Source organism: Pelophylax lessonae, assembly GCF_965119305.1.
Source record: "Pelophylax lessonae genome assembly, chromosome: 5".
In the NCBI taxonomy this organism is placed as follows: domain Eukaryota; kingdom Metazoa; phylum Chordata; class Amphibia; order Anura; family Ranidae; genus Pelophylax; species Pelophylax lessonae.
The window spans coordinates 441,348,902-441,365,498 of record NC_138772.1 but is presented as its reverse complement, the minus strand read 5'-3'; positions in this window follow the sequence as shown (position 1 = coordinate 441,365,498).

The window sequence follows — 16,597 nt, the reverse complement described above, 5'->3', positions numbered from 1 at the left end:
AATAAATCTTCCAAAGGGGACACCATGGGATTCCCTCACTTTCTGTTTTGGCTATGGGACAAGAAAAGAAGAGATATCTCCCCTATGGGACACTGTTGGCAAAAAAAAAAAAAAACTGACTTGGGTTTTAACTCCCCCTTTAATCCAAATTAAAGCAAAACAGTTTTGCCTTTAGTTACACTTTCAGGAAATAGACATATGTTGCCTGCTAGTAGATCTTTGCACGGTTTGGAATGAGGTAACCTCCCTCATGTCTTTGTAAACTGAATCACGTGCCAGAAAAATGTGGAGGGTTCAGTGTACCTGCCTGTTCTGGCAAGGGAGTGTTCCCCCCTCTTCTGCAATTCCAGCATGTTTTAAAACCAAATACATGCTCTGGGGCTTTTTATTAGGACTATTGGCTGTAGATCTATAGAACGGCCTTTCTCAACCTTCAGGGAAGAGAACCCCAAATAAGATTAATTAATTGAGGGTTATTGGGAAAATTGTTGGTGGTTCCATTGATAGTGGTAAGTGGGTACAAGAGTGGCCAGAATGACCCCCTTGCAGTCATGCTGCTGGATCAGCAAAGTGGCTTTGAACCTGGAACTATGCAGGCACCGACATATAGGAGGTCAATAACTATAGCTCCAGGAACCCCTGGTCACCTCTGATTAAGTTTAAAGGGCGGAGTGAAAACACTCCCAGCATTGTACTACAGGAGAGGACCTTGAGCCCTGACCAGAACCCCTATTTTTTATCTGCTCACCCCTCTGGAGGAACCCTAGGATTTCATGGAGCCCTGGCTGGAAATGGCTGGTGTAGACCCATGCACCAAAGTAAGGATAGAAATTGCCATTATTCTCAGTGGTCAGACCTGGCACATATGCCTGACTTCAAAGTATGAGCTCTGAAGAGGAAGAGCACAGGACTAAACCTGGGCAAGCCAGACCGTGTAAACTAGAATCTCTACATATTTCTGGTATGTGGTTGCATTTTACAAAGTTGCTGTGAAGACTGGAGAGGTGCCTTTACTGTATTTCTATCATATAAGATACTTGATCACAGAATTGCAGCATATTATTATAAAGTGGTAAAATTGTAATTCCTCTTGCTTTTGTCTCTTCTTGTTGAGCAACCAGCAGTTGAAAATCAACAGTATTCATACTTTCTATGGAAACTTCAAGCACAAGCTGAATACATTTGAAAGATTTTGACACTGTTTTGAGTTTCTGGCCAATGCAAATAATAATTGCTTTCACAGGAATTAGCGTTACCTTATTAAATGAATTTGGACAGGCTCAGCATCAATGTGTCGATTTATCTAATTAGTAAACTGCTGAATGTCAAAGAGGTTTTTGGGACAGACTGCCTTTGACACATTTTAGGACAAGGTAAATTTTTTCTCCAAATTTTTTTTATTTAAAGAAATTATCCGTTGAATTAGCTGGATTTTTATTTGATGAATCATCTGGCCTTTAGAAAATCAGTTAGACAGCTCAGGATTAAAATTTAGAAAGGCAATGCTGCACATATTATACAAATATCAGTTTGGGCTGTCTAACTTCTAGCACATCATGGATAATGGATAGTTGTGATGTCCCAGCACTGTCTGGAGCCTCCTCGGGGTGCTATGGATTAATGTAGCAAGTTCAATTTACACATCAAAATCATCATTAAAAAATGTGTTCAACAGAACCACCTATATTCATAAAAGTGCATTATTTATGAAGTATTCTGGCCTGAGATGCTAGGCCTTTGTTATCTATGAAATCGCACATCTGACAGGGGGTGTGAAATGTGACCCAAAGACTCAATTACAGTGTGATTAATTGAGCCACGCGTCCAGCTTTTGCAGTGCATGTCATTAGCATGAGACTGGCTAGCGTGCTCATCTGCTCAAGGCTTGCCTCTCCCCGCCACTAAACCCTCTCAGCAGATGGGGACTTGCATGTTCCAGAAAGGAATTGTTTATCCTTCTATTGATGCTCACTGAAGTGATCACAACAAATCCATTAACCACACATAAAAAGATCAGTGGCCTAGCTATCCAGCACTGAATGGGACTTGTGTAGTACAGCAGGGATTTAATGCTTTAATAGTCATAAACATAATAGGCGCTGGCACAGAAATATACCACAAATGAAGGTATTTTATGGGCCTGGGATGACCAGTGGAAGATGTCCATAGGCATAAACTTTATCTCTTAACAAAGAAAAGTGCTTGTTAAACTCTAGCTATCAATCATGGCGATAGGGAGTGAGAATTAGAAAAGGGCCTTTAATATTGCTGCCCTGGATTGAAGTCAAGATCACAGTAGATTTGTAATGCTGGCCTGTTGGATCAAGTAGAAAAATCAGAGAGAAGATTTGTGAAGGAGGTAATGGCACAGCGGAGGCAAATTTGCACATAAATATAGAATAGATGATTTTGTATTATTTTCCTGCCAATGCCATACTGCGCCAAAAACGTACTGTATACAGAAAATGATGTCTGATGCAGAGATTCATTTGTACAACAAACAGTCTTTAGCCAATGCCCTACAGCATCTTGGGCAATAACCAAAAAGAATACTGCTCCAGATTGTTCCATGCTTGCCTGCACAATCAATTCAGGTTCAATTAGAGCATTATTGAGAATACATTGCTTAGCATTTCAGGTTGAAAAAAATGCCTTTAACCACTTCTGGACCAGAAGGATTTGCCCCCTTAATGACCAGGCCATTTTTTGAGATTGAGCACTGCATTACTTTAACGGACAATTGTGTGGTTGTGCAATGCTGCACCTAAATAAAATGGATGTCCTTTTTTCCCCCACAAATAGAGCTTTCTTTTGGTGGTATTTGATCACTTGTGCGATTTTTATTTTTTGCGCTATAAACAAAAAAGCGGCAATTCTGAAAAAAAAAAACAATATTTTTCGCATTCTGCTATATAACATTTCCCCCCCAAAAAATGTAAAAATCTAATTTTTTTAACATTTTAGGCAAATTTGTTTTCTGCTACATATTTTTGGTAAAAAAAAATCGCAATAAGCGTATTTTGATTGGTTTGCACAAAAGTTATCGCGTCTACTAACTACGGGAAGGACGTAGAGCCAAGTCGGTTCGCGCAGGAGGCCCCCCCAGTATATCCGCGGTGGGCGGTCCGGAAGAGGCTAATAAATATAATCGATAAAGAAAAGTACCAGTGGAAGATGAGATTTCTTACATGTTTTCTGCATAGGAGTGCAAGGGGATGATTTACTAAAGGCAAATAGGCTGTTCACTTTGCTATGAAATTTTCTGTTAGCTTAGTAAAGGAGGTGAAGCTCTGCTAATTTCCATCATCCAATCATGAGCATACAAAAATAGAGTTTTTTTTTTTCCTTGCATATGATTGGGTATTCTTTGCAAAACGTAGGTTTACCACAATCACTAAGCTAAGGGAAAATTTTCTTGCAAAGTGATCAGCCTATTTGCCGTTTGTACACCAACCCCTATATAATGATTAGATGATTAGGTGCTCCAAAGCATGCAACATGTAAAGGCCCGTACACACGATACGAAAATCAGAAGTAAAATTTAGTCCAAAGAACGATCTGCCGATTTTTGGATTATTAGTATGGTGCTTTCGACAGCCGATTACGAATTTTCGGATGACAAAAACTGGATGTGCAGGCTATAAAATTTTTATTGTACATCAACACAACGTCCAATTTTCGTTCAATTAGTACAGTTTTCGTCCGAAAGAAATCGTAAGAGCAAGACTAGGCATGCTCAGAAACAAAAGAACACATATAAAACAATTCAACACATGACATCACTTCTGAAGTAGAATTCTTCGTACGGGAATTTTTGTATGAAAGTAACCTCTTCACTTTCGCTATGAGACTAGCATGCAACAAATAACGGACGACAGAACGTTCGATAATCTGATCGTGTGTACAAGGCTTAAGAGACCTAATTTTCCTGTGGTACTTTGCCTTTTGGATTATTTTTAATAATGTTTTTATTTATTTTTTTAAGTTGGAGTGCTGTCATCGACATGGTTCTATGTAATTCTTTGTCCCTTATAACTATCTGACCCCTATCTAAACTACTCCAAAATACCCAGTTTTTACTAATTATCTAGGCACCAATTTTTTTTCAGGAGTTCAGATTTAGCTATTTAGACTGTGATCTTCCTCTCAAATGTGTATCTTAAAGGCTTGCTACTGCAGACTGGCAAAGTGGACTTATTAAAGCGGATCTATTATTAAAAAACACAGTTCATGTCAGCAATACCATTTTTTATTTAGGAGTGCCATAGTCTCTGGGGTACTAGTTCCATTGTGAGTGGTTGATGTCTATGGAGGGTCTATTGTTTTCCATAATAAAGACTTTGTGAAATACCAGAATCAGCAACGCCCACCTGTGTAACAAGCACATATGCTTACAAACTACATATACATTGTTTTTTTTATATTAACAAACTATGATTTTTTTTGATGTGTATATCCTAAAGCATTACCAAGCCATTGAATAGACTGCATGAATGCAATGAATGTTAATGCAACACACCATGCCTGGAAAGTGTGAACCCAGCATTATAAAAAGCTATAGGACTTCCTTAAAAAGAAAGTGTCACCTTACCCATTCATTATTTTTATAGTTTTAGCTGGCCATAGTTCAGCTTTAAGCGCCTGCGGTAGTGTAAAGCTGGGTACAGGTGGATCAAAATTTGGCCAGTCCAGCAGGGACCGGCTGAGTTCTAAAATGTTTGTGGATGTCCCTGTTCTAATGATCGGCTTCTGTCAAACTGACCCATTGGGATCCCTTCTTTGTATTATGGTTGCAGTGCTGATCAGTGTACTCTGTATTCTGATAGCAGGGACTCTCCGCTGTCAATCTCCCCATGGGGGGGGGGGGGGGGGAATTCCTGCATCCACCTTGCTTAGGTGGATGCAGGAGGCATAATTAAGCGTGAATGTAGTACCTCCTACAATGATCACTGTGCTTTCAGACAAGGCCTTCATCAAGGGTTCATATCGACAGGCATTCTTATCAAATGCCACATATTCCATTGGAACACATGCACCTGTGCTCAACTGAAAAATGCATTGTTTGACATGCAAAGGCTATGTTTGACCTGCAACCCAATGCAAAACAGGTCAAATGCAGCCTGTGAACTGCCATGTCTACTGTGTAATGAAAGTCAATAGGATTTTGTTGCGCTACATGGGAAATGTATTCCAAACATGTAAAACAGAGAAAAGCAATAGCAATAACCATCAACATAAACCCTAAAAGGACAGCACCATATTTGGGGTCAGCATTTATTTTCTGTATTGAGATTCTCTGACACAACTGTGTAAATACTGGCGCCTATGGCATTTTAGGCTGTGTTCACAAATGCCTGTGACAGATCAGCCTCCTGCCGTTGCCTCTCCACTTGCTTTGATACAAAGTTGCAATGTTGCAGCCTGATCACTGGGGAAGAAGAGACATTTCTTTCTGTCTGCAGCTAACCAATGAAATCCCCTCTGCTAAGCCAAGGCCATTTAACTGTAAGGACTTTTTTTCTGATAAAGGGTTGAGATTTTTTTAAAACAGGATTTTTATGTTTATATTTTCAATAAAAATTTAAATTATAAAAAAAACAGGATTTTTATAATAGACATAAATCACATATATGAAGATAAAATAAATTACTAGGGATGCACCGAAATGAAATTCTTGGCCGAAGCCGAATAATAATGAAATGCTTGGCCGAAGGCCGAATACCGAACGCAGTGTTTCGCATTTTTTCCATTTATTTTGCCAATTTTTTGTCCTCTCTCTTGTCCTCTCGTGTCTCTCTCTCTCTCTCTTGTCCTCTCACTCTCTCTCTCTCTTGTCCTCTCATGTCTCTCTCTCTCTCTCTTGTCCTCTCATGTCTCTCTCTCTCTCTTGTCCTCTCATGTCTCTCTCTCTCTCTCTCTCTCCCTAAATGTTACTGTAGGGAATGGGATTCAGTGCACACTGCAGCCTTGTACCATAGGGTTAATGTTAGTGACACTGTAGGGATTGGGAAGGATGCTGGGAATGGAAATCAGAAAGCATGCAGGCAGCCTTTTAAATTTTAATTGCAGATACAGGGCACTGGGCAGGTCAGGGTTAATATGGTAACATCAATTACTCAGTGACAGTCAGTCAGTGTCAGTGTGGACTCGATCAGATAATACAGTGACAGACAGTCTCTCATAGTGGTGGTAGTAGGAGCCTGGAAAGGAGCACAGCCGCATACATACATTACTCACTCGTGCACTGCAGCCCGCCCCACACATTCAGTGAGTCTTACTCTCCTCCCTAGTTTTTTCAATTGCACATTCAGGAAGCCAACCACGCCGTGAGTAGCGGCACAGCGGAACCAATCAGGTGTGCAGGCACGCGTGATTGGTTTGCTGTGCAGCTAATCACGGCGTGATTGGCTCCCTGAATGTGCCATTGAAAAAACTAGGGAGGAGAGTAAAACTCACTGAATGTGTGAGGCGGGCTGCAGTGCACGAGTGAGTAATGTATGTATGCTCACCGCTGAAGTGTCCCGGCTTCCCCTGCCTAACACGGAAGTCTGTGAGTCCTCCTGTCCTCCTACGAGTCCCTTCCCCCTGCCTATGTAAATATCGTGACCTCGGCGATATGAATATCGCCTACGGCCACAGAACGATAGTCGATATCATATCGACTATCGTTCAGCCCTATTGTTCGGCACAAATTTATTCGGCCTTTTTACTTATTCGGCCGAACACCGAAAGTGCTTTTTTTGCTATTTTCGGCCCAATAATGTTCGGTTGCCGAACATTCGGTGCATCCCTATAAATTACTGTATTTAAATATCTAATATGACCAGGGCTGATTAATAAAATGCAGGCTTGGTTGAGGAGTTTCTTTGCTCTCATTTGCTGGTAAAAAATGTATTTGCTTGTGGTTTTCTGTTGATGGAACAAGCTGTGCTCAGTGGATGATCTGCCAGATGCAGTTTACTAAATAACTGGGTTATTTAATTATCAAATAATAACATTAAACTTTAATAAATAATAGTTGATTCAGAAAATATTTTTAACACAATGATTGTCCAATAATTGCTACACTAAGTAGGGTAAAAATAACTGTAGATTAAGTAAGAAGTGTACAAACATATATTTTTAAGCAAATTATTTTTTTGTGGTGCCCACTTGAACATAAAGTCTCCTGGTGCTCTACTCCAATTCGGGGTCTATATTTGTGGGTTTAATAAATATTTTTTATAAATATGCTTTTTATTATAAATACAATAAATTATTTAGATAAAACAAGGTATGATTGTATGATATTTGGCACTAGCAATAAAATACGAAATACAAATTATTTTTGCTTAATTTAGTTCATAAAGTGCACATATCAAAACAAATTCTAGGTGCATTTATGTGCATTACATGCTTGTTCGGGCCTACAAAAAGTGACTCTATCTAAGTGAGTATTGTATCCACACGTATTCAGAGTACACATATATTAATGAATGATTCTTTCAGATTAACATTTTATTGATATACACAGTAATTAAAGTTAAGGAAAAAGATTAATTACATTATTAAATATGATTGTATTAGGTATTTTTTAAGCACCATAACATAATTGAGAGTTTAGAATGTTTACATTGAAATATATATCTGAGTTTATCATATTTTAAATAATAAATATTTAATTATAATAATTTATTATTATAAATATAGGTATATTATATAAAAACAGGATGATAACATGATAAGAAAAAGTTGCCATGTTTTTCATTTTATTTTAAGTATTCATTTATAATCTGCAGACAAACAACTTTGATACACTTTTAATTGCTTGTATGCCTCGATTTATAGATTGTGTTGATATAGTGTACTGCCTAAACACAGGCAGACAGGTCTGTGAGCTATTGGGATCACTAAGCTATGAGACATTTGGAGCTCTCGTCAATACAGATTTTCCAACAGGAAAACTTGTCATTAGGGTGTGCTAGTCGTGGTTTTATAGGAAAGGCAAGCTTTCAGTGAGTCACAATAGGAGAATCTAAAGGTTTTCACTTTTTTTGGCCTGTTACACCATCCTTGCTGAAAGAAGGCAGCAGAAAACTCGGTGACATTCTAGTGCATAGTATAGTGTCTTCAATGAAGAGCATACACCAGCCTTTCAAAACCTTTTTAATACATAGAAACCCTTGAAATCACTTTCTAGGTGTCAGGGAACAATCCTATTAATTATTATATCTACAGCTCATGGTGCATTAGCGTATTAGCCAGTAGGAAGAATGCTCCTTACATTGGTGGCTAAAAAGATCATTGTGTCAGTGGTTCCTAATCGGAGAGGGAGAAACTTTTCTTTGCTCAAGGAACCCCTATAAGTGGCTGAAGGACCCCTAGGGATCCACAGAATCCTGGTTGAGAAAGGCTGTCATATACTGGCACAGCATATTTTTTTTAGTGGTATCACCTGGTGCAGGTTTGGGTTTTGTTTTTATTGGATTGATATAGGGGTTACATTGCTGTAATGGGCAGGTTGGATTAGTGTTGTGGTGCAATAAATTGTAAGACATGCAATAAAGTTTGTGCTAAAAATTTGTATACCAAATTCCTGTTTCCAACACTACCATGCCACAAACAAGCAAACTAATTTATATAAGTTAAAAGCTAACATACTGTGCTTCCTCATTTTCTCTCTAACTTTAATTAAAGGTTCTAAAGGATACAGAGCATAACCCTATATAGATACAGTATATTAGCAAGATTAATATACAGTGCTTTGCGAATACTTGAACTTTTCGACCTTTTGCCACATTTCAGGCTTCAAACATAAAGATATAAAACTGTAATTTTTTGTGAAGAATCAACAACAAGTGGGACACAATCATGAAGTGGAACGAAATTTATTGGATATTTCAAACTTTTTTAACAAATACAAAACTGAAAAATTGGGCGTGCAAAATTATTCAGCCCCCTTAAGTTAATACTTTGTAGCGCCACCTTTTGCTGCGATTACAGCTATAAGTCGCTTGGGGTATGTCTCTATCAGTTTTGCACATCGAGAGACTGAAATTCTTGCCCATTCCTCCTTGCAAAACAGCTTGAGCTCAGTGAGGTTGGATGGAGAGCGTTTGTGAACAGCAGTTTTCAGTTCTTTCCACAGATTCTCGATTGGATTCAGGTCTGGATTTTGACTTGGCCATTCTAACACCTGGATATGTTTATTTGTGAACCATTCCATTGTAGATTTTGCTTTATGTTTTGGATCATTGTCTTGTTAGAAGACAAATCTCTGTCCCAGTCTCAGGTCTTTTCCAGACTCCATCAGGTTTTCTCCCAGAATGGTCCTGTATTTGGCGCCATCCATCTCCCATCAATTTTAACCATCTTCCCTGTCCCTGCTGAAGAAAAGCAGGCCCAAACTATGATGCTGCCACCACCATGTTTGACAGTGGGGATGGTGTGTTCAGGGTGATGAGCTGTGTTGCTTTTACGCCAAACATAATGTTTTGCATTGTTGCCAAAAAGTTCGATTTTGGTTTCATCTGACCAGAGCACCTTCTTCCACATGTTTGGTGTGTCTCCCAGGTGGCTTGTGGCAAACTTTAAACAACACTTTTTATGGATATCTTTAAGAAATGGCTTTCTTCTTGCCACTCTTCCATAAAGGCCAGATTTGTGCAGTATACGACTGATTGGACAGAGTCTCCCACCTCAGCTGTAGATCTCTGCAGTTCATCCCGAGTGATCATGGGCCTCTTGGCTGCATCTCTGATCAGTCTTCTCCGTGTATGTGCTGAAAGTTTAGAGGGACGGCCAGGTCTTCGTAGATTTGCAGTGGTCTGATACTCCTTCCATTTCAATATTATCGCTTGCACAGTGCTCCTTGGGATGTTTAAAGCTTGGGAAATCTTTTTGTATCCAAATCCAGCTTTAAACTTCTCCACAACAGTATCTCGGACCTGCCTGGTGTGTTCCTTGTTCTTCATGATGCTCTCTGTGCTTTAAACGGACCTCTGAGACTATCACAGTGCAGGTGCATTTATACGGAGACTTGATTACACACAGGTGGATTCTATTTATCATCATTAGTCATTTAGGTCAACATTGGATCATTCAGAGATCCTCACTGAATTTCTGGAGAGAGTTTGCTGCACTGAAAGTAAAGGGGCTGAATAATTTTGCACGCCCAATTTTTTAGTTTTTTATTTGTTAACAAAGTTTGAAATATCCAATAAATTTCGTTCCACTTCATGATTGTGTCCAACTTGTTGATTCTTCACAAAAAATTACAGTTTTATATCTTTATGTTTGACGCCTGAAATGTGGCAAAAGGTCGAAAAGTTCAAGAGGGCCGAATACTTTTGAAAGACACTGTGTAAATGAGTTCCAAGACAGTGTCCATCAAACATCGGCTTGTTAGTATGATGCTTCCGACAACCGACTGCGACTTTTCGGCCGAACAAAATCTGGTGTGCATGCTATAAAATTTTTGTTGGCCGTCAACAGAACGGCCGATTGTTTGTCAGTCAGTACAGATTTCGGCAGACAAATATGTGATGAGCAAGACTGGGCATGCTCAGAGAAGAAAAAACACACGAAAAGTAAACCAGAACATGACATCACTTCTGAAGTTGGTTTTTGTTGGCTGATAAAATTCGTGTGCAGTCTAGAGCACATTTCAACCAACACAACAACACTGGACAAAAGACGGCCGATCGGCCAAGAATCGTTGCGTGTGTACGAGGCTTAAGGGGCGCTCATAGGTTTGGTGCGGATGCTGATCCTGCTATGCAGGAAACAAGGAAATATATATAGGCAGGGGTCTCCACAGTAGGAAAGCTGAAGAGCATAGGAGGAGAAAGTGTAGAAAAAGTAGGGAAAAAGGAAAGGATGTCAGAGACATTCAAGCCTGGAAGATGCCAACCAGCATATTTAATGTGTCATAATTACCACAATGACACATCCTTGCAGGGTTTCTCACACTACAATGATAAAGGCTGAATTGCAGGTAAGGAATGTTAACATTTATATTAACAAAAGTAGTAGAGAAAGCATTAAATAAAATAGTAAATATGACTTTAGAAAATATTTTTCATTTTCATTCAAAAAACCTGACATCTGGCAATAAGTGTTTTTAATAAGGGGCCCACTGTTCCACCTTAGCGGTTTAGGATGTCACTAAATCCGAGTGACAATATGTGCCCTTAATATGCTGTGTGCAGAAGGCTGCATTAATTCTGTATGAAACATAATATAGTGTAAAATTCAGCTCCATGTGTCTAGTTATTGTGTTCTGTGACTGTGGTCTCTAAGTGCATTATACTCCCCTATTGAGAAGCACATGGGGTATGATTCAATAAGCTGTGCTCAGGGTAGAGCACTTAAACACTGCTGTTTTTTTCCCCTAGCTGCCAATCAATAACATCTTTTGGTTTACCAAGTTCATTGTGTTTTTCCCTAGAATTACAACTGAAATTGTGTTGAAGAAAAATAATGCTAAGGGAATGAAATCACTAGTAACTTTATCTAAAGAATTCAATAAGCTATAATTCTAGCCTACAATATGGACATTCTGAGAATGCTGAGAATTCAGGGATCTACGACTGCATAGTTCCCAAATTTTTTTGTAACTAGTAAATGCATAAAATGTATGACTAGTGTATTTACAGAATTAACATGTAGTGCTACCCCCGGAGGAGCTGTTGGTTTGATGGGTCCTTTGTTCTACCACGACTCCTTCAGCTGCTCGGTCCCCACTGACACACCTGGTTATAGAATGAAGGCTGCTAACACCTGTGTAACTTAAGCTTTAGTATATTATCACTCTATAACAGTACACAGAAAATAGGCCACAAGCAACTGGATGGTAAATTAGATGGATGTACAGTATCTCACAAAAGTAAGTACATCCCTCACATTTTTGTAAATATTGCATTATATCTTTTCATGTGACAACACTGAAAAAATGACACTTTGCTACAAAATAGTGAGCGTACAGCTTGTATAACAGTGTAAATTTGCTGTTCCCTCAAAATAACTCAACACAGCCATTAACGTCTAAACTGCTGGCAACAAAAGTGAGTACTTCCCTAAGTAGAAATGTCCCAATTGGGTCCAAAGTGTCAATATTTTGTGTGGCCACCATTATTTTCCAGCACTGCCTTAACCCTCTTGGGCATGGAGTTCACCAGAGCTTCACAGGTTGCCTCTGGAGTACTCTTCCATTCCTCCATGATCATCATGAAGCTGTGGATGTTACAGACCTTGCGCTCCTCCACCTTTCGTTTGAGGATGCCCCACAGATACAAAATAAGGTTTAGGTCTGGAGACATGCTTGGCCAGTCCATCACCTTTACCCCCAACTTCTTTAGCGAGGCAGTGGTCGTCTTGAGGGTGTATTTGGGGTTGTTATCATGCTCCCCGAAGGGAGAGGATCATGCTCTGCTTCAGTATGTCACAGTACATGTTGGCATTAATGGTTCCCTCAATGAACTGTAGCTCCCCAGTGCCGGCAGCGCTCATGCAGCCCCAGACCATGACACTCCAACCATCATATTTGACTGTAGGCAAGATACACTTGTCTTTGTACTCCTCACCTGGTTGCCACCACACACGCTTGACACCATCTAAACCAAATAAGTTTATCTTGGTCTCATCAGACCACAGGACATAGTTCCAGTAATCCATGTCCTTAGTCTGCATGTCTTTAGCAAACTGTTTGCGGGCTTTCTTGTGCATCATCTTTAGAAGAGGCTTCCTTTTGGGACGACAGCCAAACAGACCAATTTGATGCAGTGTGAGGCGTATGGTCTGAGCACTGGCAGCCTGACCCCCCCACCCCTTCAACCTCTGAAGCAATGCTGGCAGCACTCATACATCTATTTCCCAAAGACAACCTCTGGATATGACAGAGCACATACACTCAACTTCTTTGGTTGCCATGGCGAGGCCTGTTCTGAGTGGAACCTGTCCTGTTAAACTGCTGTATGGTTTTGGCCACTGTGCTGCAGCTCAGTTTCATGGTCATGGCAATCTTCTTATAGCCTAGGCCATCTTTATGTAGAGCAACAATTCTTTTTTTCAGATCCTCAGAGAGTTCTTTGCCATGAGGTGCCATGTTGAATTTCCAGTGACCAGTATGAGAGAGTAAGAGCGATAACACCAAATTTAACACACTTGCTCCCCATTCACTCCTGAGACCTTGTAACACTAACGATTCACATGATACCGGGTAGGGAAAATGGCTAACTGGGCCCAATTTGGACATTTTAATTTAGGGGTGTACTCACGTTTGTTGCCAGCGGTTTACACATAATTGGCTGTGTGTTGAGTTATTTTGAGGGGACAGCAAATTTACACAGTTACACAAGCTGTACACTCATTACTTTACATTGTAGCAAAGTGTCATTTCTTCAGTGCAGTCACATGACGATGCTATACTAGAGCAGGATTTTTCAACCGGGATGTGCAGAGAGTCCTTAGGGGTGCCATGGCCACATCCCAGTCTGAGTGCTACTTTGTGTCAACTTCCTTGCACTGCGACACTGCGAGGAGAGAGAGAGCACAGCCCACCCAGCTCACTCCTCCTCCTCCTTCCCACAGCTATGTGTACTATTGCCGGCAAAGCAGAAAGCTGTGCGGGCCGCCCGTTCGTGTTCTATTAACCTGCAACATCATTGGTTGTTTAGGACATGTCGGGTGGCACTACAGATTTCGGTTTTGCCGGCAATAGTACACATAGCTGCAGGGAGGAGGAGGAGAGAGCCGTGTGGGCTGTGCTCCCTCTCTCCTCGCAGGGTCACAGTGCACAGGAATTAATACAAAGTAGCACTCTCCTCCCAATGTGCAGGATTTAACTACTACCCCTATCTTCTCCTCACACTGCTTCTGTATAGGCAGCAGAAATTGTGGGTGGGGGCGGAGGGAGAGTAAGGAGAGAGCACAGTCAACATTTGTGCTGGGTGAAGGGATTTGGGGAGAGGGGGGGGGTGCTGGCTTGTGCTAGAAAGGGGGAATTTGGGAGCAGGGGGAGGGATTTGTGCTAGGCGGGCGGACTTGGGGGGGGGGGGTTGTGCTAGGAGAGGGGATTGAGGGGGGGTTTGTGCTGGAAGTGGAGATTTGGGAGCAGGAGGGTTTGTGCTAGGAGGAAGAATTGTGGGAAGGGGATTGTGCTAGGGGGGGGGGGGGGGTTTAGTGGAGGATTTGTGCTAGAAGGGGGAATTTTTGAGGGAGTTGCAATCTAGGCTCACTGAACTCTGCCACACAGACTACATTTTAAAGCTTCTTCACACCAGATGCAGTGAGGTAACACATGTAAAATTGCATGTTTTCCTGTACTGCACAAAAATGTGCTGTCTTTTGCAGTTGCACATGGATGCCATTATTTCTTAAGGACACCCCCACATATCTAACAAATGCATGTACATTTGTGCTCATTAAAAAAAATGAAACATGCGCAAACACCCAAAAATGTGCATGCTCAGACTTCTAGTATGAACGAGCCCTCAGACTGGTGTGCCCCGTGATTGTGCACAGTTCTTAAAGGATGCCTTGACTGAAAAAAAGGTTGAAAAACACTGTGCTAGATAATGTGAACTCTGAACTATTAGATGGCAATGGATAAAAGTATCAACATTAACTAACCCAAAAATAAATGTCCTTGTGTGCAGCACACAGCCGGCACCGCCCAGCTACAAACACATAACTAAAATAGATATTAAAATGTTCTATTGCCATGCCTGAAGAGAAAAAATACTGCAAATACATTCACACATTTTTTTTTCTCATAGATTTATTTTATTTTTGTTAAATCAAATCTTTTTTTCACATTAGAAAATCATATTTGCCTTTTTGACAATTAAAGCGGAAAAAAAATCGATTTTGGGCCATCCGCTTGCTGAGGGCAACCTGAAAGAGAAATGGATAGTGCCGATTTTTTTTTTGGTCGCTTACCTTATTATAGAAGAAAATATACTCACCTTCCTTCCACTTCCTCCCTCTGTGGCCGCGGCCCGCGCCGTCACTTCCAGTTTGCAATGATTCCTGGGAGCTGAATGTCATCGCTCCCAGTAATCAATGCACCTGCACCGGCCCCGCTAGTCACTTCCGGTGCAGGCGCGGCATTCACTGCTAAACAGCTTCTGGGGATGCCCAGAAGCTGTGCAGGGATGCCGCGTCTGCACCGGAAGTGACGAGCAGGGCCGGTGTAGTGCATTGTGGGACTCCGACGTCACGGAAGAGGACACGAAGAGGGACGCTGCGGCTTCAGCTGCCCACACCTGAGATGGCAGCGCTGGAGAAGAAATTTTCAAGGTAAGTATTTCTTCTTACAGGTAAGTGCGACCCAGGACAGTTCAGATGCTATCCATTACGGAATGTACTATCCCTGACTGTCCCGGGGGTATTTTTAGCTCAAACTGACCCCCGAGGCCGGAACTCCGCTTTAAACTACATACAGCCACTATTTAGGATGACTTACAAAGAATCCATAAAAGTGTATGATACCATTTTAGCGTATTGCCTAACAACAGGAGTAAAAGATATGCTTGAAGGACACCAGCCATTCTCTCTTGGGGTCATGCTCAGCCTTGGATGTGGGAGTGGAAATCATATCTAAATTTACTTTTTATAATTATTACGGCAAAAAGAAGACACAAGTAACAGTCTGTAACAGTTAAAACTAGAGAGCTCTACAGGAAAAAACTGTCTTGGGATAAGTTTTATTGTAAATTTGAAAGCTGAATGCAGAGACTGTGGGAGTTGTACCTGGAGTAAAAGTTATTATTTGTATATTTATACAAATGGTGTAAGGTGAACAGGCAATCTCAGAAGTAGCCATGTGTGGAGATCCATTTTATGTTGAAAAAAAATTTCAACATGTCTGGTTCACTATGTCTGGGGAATAATCAGCTGGCAGTGTTTGCTAAAAACCATAGACATTCAGAGACAAAATGGGTTCAATTTACTAAAGGCTTTAGCGTGCAATATGAAGGTCACCTATCTCAATTTCGGAACTATTGCATGAGATAACAAAAAAAGTAAATTCATCAAAGTAAAATATCAAATGTTAGGTAAATACTGGGAAAAAAAGAGAAATTATAAAAGTCAATTCACTAAAGAACACACACAATCATTATTTATCACCTGCCAGTGGGCTGTTGGCATAACACCAATAAGGGGAATTTTGCACTGGCCAGTAATGTCTAGTACACATGATGAGAATATCGGATGCATGATCATTCTTTTTTTTTTTTGCATGCTAGTCTCATATCGAAAATGAATAGGTTACTAGAGTTACTAAAATTCTTGTAAGAAAGAATACATCCCATGACGATGTAAGTTATTGTATTGTAATCAGTTCTTTCGACTTGACTCCAATGATAGACACCTGAGCTGGTAGACCAGAATGGTTACTGATCATCTCATGTGCAAGGGTACTGTAAAGCGACACCGCCTCTTTAAATAAAGTGTGAATTAAGGCTGTACCTGCACAATGTAAATACTTACCTCGTCTGCTGCATGCACCACCGAAATTTTGCAATGACCAAATAGTAACATAGGGAGTGGCATGAATAATCATCTAATGCTGTGGGAACCAGGAGATTGATACTCCCAGAAGACTTCAGTTGGC